The sequence below is a fragment of the Nematolebias whitei genome, chromosome 20 (assembly GCF_014905685.2).
Source record: "Nematolebias whitei isolate Nwh7 chromosome 20, NemWhi1, whole genome shotgun sequence".
In the NCBI taxonomy this organism is placed as follows: domain Eukaryota; kingdom Metazoa; phylum Chordata; class Actinopteri; order Cyprinodontiformes; family Rivulidae; genus Nematolebias; species Nematolebias whitei.
The window spans coordinates 34,558,014-34,562,329 of record NC_056517.1 but is presented as its reverse complement, the minus strand read 5'-3'; the positions used below and the strand labels follow the sequence as shown (position 1 = coordinate 34,562,329).

The 4,316-nt window shown below is 47.9% G+C and overlaps 1 protein-coding gene across 1 annotated transcript in view; it reads left to right on the top strand.

Moving 5' to 3' along the window:
- LOC119426428 (guanine nucleotide exchange factor VAV3) overlaps nt 1-4,316 on the top strand; it is an 84,610-nt gene that overhangs the window by 33,652 nt on the left and 46,642 nt on the right. The gene's annotated exons all lie outside the window — the stretch shown is intronic.

Sequence of the window (4,316 nt, the reverse complement as noted above, 5' to 3'; positions counted from 1 at the left end):
CAGTCTGTAGGACCACTATAGGACCAGTCTGTAGGACCACTATAGGATCAGTTTGTAGGACCACTATAAGACCAGTCTGTAGGACCACTATAGGACCAGTTTGTAGGACCACTACAAGATCAGTCTGTAGGACCACTATAGGACCAGTCTGTAGGACCACTACAAGATCTGTCTGTAGAACCACTATAGGACCCGTTTGTAGGACCACTATAGGACCAGTCTGTAGGACCACTATAGGACCAGTCTGTAGGACCACTACAAGATCTGTCTGTAGAACCACTATAGGACCAGTTTGTAGGACCACTATAGGACCAGTTTGTAGGACCACTATAGGACCAGTCTGTAGGACCACTATAGGACCAGTCTGTAGGACCACTATAGGACCAGTCTGTAGGACCACTATAAGACCAGTCTGTAGGACCACTATAAGACCAGTCTGTAGGACCACTATAGGACCAGTCTGTAGGACCACTATAGGACCAGTCTGTAGGACCACTATAGGACCAGTCTGTAGGACCACTATAGGACCAGTCTGTAGGACCACTATAAGACCAGTCTGTAGGACCACTACTGGACCTGTGCTGTGGTCAGATGAGACATCAAAGACAGCACCATGTCTGAGATCAATACAATCCTCTTATCAACCTGAGAGCACCTTCATCAAAGTAAAGCACGGTGGTGGCAGCATCATGTTGTGGGATTGTTTCCAGTTGGGACTGGGAAACGAAACACCGGATGGAGGAAAATACAGAGACCTCTTTGAAGGAACCTTGTTGGAGTCTTCCAGAGATTTGAGACCGAGGTTCATCACGCCGATTAGAAAACCTTAAAGTCACGTTTGTCCCCGTTTCCTGTAACGCTGCTCAAGTTGCACTCTGAATGAGCGTGTGCATGAACGATCGATGAAGTGTTCGATTAGCAAAGTGACGGGGAGAAAAAAATGCAGTAAAATCGGAGGAGCGATGGCCAACGTTCAGCTTCTAATCAGCTGAAAATCCAAACATACTAATTACACACGGTGAGCCGTAACGAGCTCTGGCTCCGACGGTCAAACATCAGCTCGTCTCAATCAACGCTTCTCTGGCTCTGGGTGGATTAAAATTAATGCACACACGCTCAGACAAGTGTCAGCGTGTCGTAAATCAGAATACGAGCAGAAGACAAAACTCCCTCCACGATGACAGGAAGTCCCTGCTGCCTTTTTATACACGCTGGAATGGAAACTGGTAGTTCATCACATTTGTTTTCTCCAAAGTGTCGCAGCAGAACGTTCGACAGGAGCTAAAGGAGATGGAAGAACCTTCAGGATGAAAACATGGAGCTTCCTGCCTTTCATGAACGCTTTAAGAAGCACGTCCTGCAGACAGAAGGCAACGCTGCCGTGTGAAGGATTTCATCTTAACGGAGACATCAGGTCATCCGACACCGCGGGACAAAAATATAATCCACCTGATGAGCGAACCATCCGACTTTCACATCAAAAGGTCGGATCTGATTGTGGAAAGCAGCCGAAGGAGATTTGAGCTGGAAGCTGCAACATTTCGCCTGGTTTCAGTGAAACCTACGATCTGATCAGCTGCGTGTGTTCCGCTGGAGAACCTCGCTCTGCTCTATTTTTAGATGCTCGTTCAGAAGAAAGAAAAGAAAAGCTGTGAGGAGAAACTGGGACAACATGCTGGGTTCAAACTGGGAGCGGTCAGATTGTTCGAACTGGGAGCGTTCAGACGTTCTCTGTGTTTTAGTGAAGAAAGAAGAAACGGAGTTCATCGTTCTGATGTGAAGCAGCTTCATGGTGGCTGGTTTCTGCTGGACAGACACGCCCCCTTCCATCCATCCATCCATCCATCCATCCATCATTCATCTTCCATCCACCCATCATCCATCCAACCATCCATCATTCATCTTCCATCCACCCATCATCCATCCAACCATCCATCATTCATCCATCATTCATCCTTCCATCCATCCATCATCCATCCATCCATCCATCCTTCCATCCATCCACCCTTCCATCATCCATCCATCCACCCTTCCATCATCCATCCATCCACCCTTCCATCATCCATCCATCCACCCTTCCATCATCCATCCTTCCATCCATCCATCCTTCCATCCATCCATCCATCCATCCATCCATCCATCCTTCCATCCAACCAACTATTCTTCCATCCATCCATTCATCCATCCATCATCCATCCATCCATCCTTCCATCCAACCAACCATTCTTCCATCCATTCATCCATCATCCATCCATCCTTCCATCCATCATCCATCTATCCATCCATCAAACCATTCATCCATCCCTCCATCAACCATCCTTCCATCCATCATCCATGTATCCATCCATCCTTCCATCCATCCAACCATTCATCCATCTTCCATCCATCCATTCATTCATCCATCCATTCATCCATCCATCCTCTTCCACCTTCCTAGGGAGGCACCATGGGGCCATGCTTACCAGTTGCCCAAACCTCCTCAACTGGCTCCTCTAGATGTGGAGGAGCAGCGGTTCTACTCCGAGTCTCTCCTGATAACTGAACTTCTCACCCTGTCTCTAAGGGAGAGTCCAGCTACTGCAGAGGAAACTCGTTTCAACCTCCTGTATCTGTGATCTCATTCTTTCAGTCACTACCCAGAGCTCGTGACCAGAGGTGAGGGCAGGAACAGAGACCGACTAGTAAACAGAGAGCTTTGCCTTACACCTCAGCTCCCTCTTCACCACAACGGACCAGCACAGAGTCCTCAATACTGCAGATGCTGCACCAATACGTCTGTCAATCTCACGCTCCATTCTTCCCTCACTCGTGAACAAAACCCCGAGATCCTTGAACTCCTCCACTCGAGGCAGAACCTCACCCTCGACCTGAAGAGAACAATCCACCCTTTTCCGACTGAGGACCATGACCTCAGGTTTGGAGGTGCCGATTCTCATCCCAGCCGCTTCACACTCGGCTGCGAACCGTTCCAGTGAGAGCTGGAGATCACGGCACGATGACGCCAACAGGACCACATCATCTGTAAAGAGCAGGGAAGGAATCCCTCCGCCCCCCCGGCTGCACCGAGAAATTCTGTCCACCAACTCGACCCCCCTCCTGCTCTAATTGGACTGTGGCCACGATCCGCTCGGTTCAGCCGTGCAGCTGTGGTCCAACGGGTTCATTAGCCTCCATCAAACGGGCCTGTCAGCTTTTATCATCAGAACATGACTGAGCTGGACCCTATACCCCCACATACATGATCTTACAGGGGTTTATTAGCCGTTTGAAATTGTGACATATTTTCAGTCTTGCTAAATGTAAGCTTAAAAAAACAGAACAAAAAAAAATCATCTAATGAGATTAAAATCGTTGTTATCCATTTCAAATTGATCTTCTACCTTCATCTGTGGTGGGGTCGAAGAGGCAGCAGGTCCAGGAGAGAAACCCAGACCTGACACTCCCCAGCTCCTCCTGGGGGACTCCAAGGTGTTCCCGGGTCAGAGAGGTTCTCTTCGGCCGCTAAAAGAATGATGGCCGCCACGGCCAACTGACCTTAAAAAAACAAAAGAATGGCTAATAGTCAGTCAGTCTTACAGATGTGGAGCTAAAAGTGGGTGTGGTAGTAGCTGAGAATCATCCCCAACATATATTTCAAAGGCTGCTCATTGTTCAAGATCTGCGCTTAAAACCGTGGCATTAACCGTTTCAACCCTGTTTGCCTGTTAGCAAAATATCTCATAATCCTCTGGATGGATTTTTATGAAACGCTGGATACACAGTTACAACTCTTTTCCATTTGGAGACAATCCAGTTTAAGATGGCCACCACAGCTAATCGTCATTAGCTAACACAAAAATGGCTTTATCCCCATGACTTTTACTGGTTCTGTGCTAAAATTGGTGGTAGTAGTAGCTGAGAGTCATACACAGCACACGCAGTACTTTTCTTTAAACAGGTTATCTCTCGGAGACGGGCAGTCTCATTTACAGGAGAGACCTGTAACACAGACACGAAAAATCAGTTGCATGAAATAATACAACAATCATAAAACACAGTGTCGATGGTTAAAAGGGGGCGGAGTCTAACTAAATGTAAGAACAAGGTTTGAAATGATGGCTTCTTCATTTTCTTTAAAATAACATAAAAAGTAAAAGCTTCCATGTTTTATTCTAGAAGTGTATTTTCTGCTGCAGCTTCATTTAAATGTCCATATGTGCCTGTATGACATAATCACACCTCGCATGGTGTCGTGTAGTCCCCCCCCCCCCCCCCCCCCCCCCACCCCCACATCCAACACCCCCCCCCCCCCCCCCCCCCCCCCCCCCCCCCCCCCC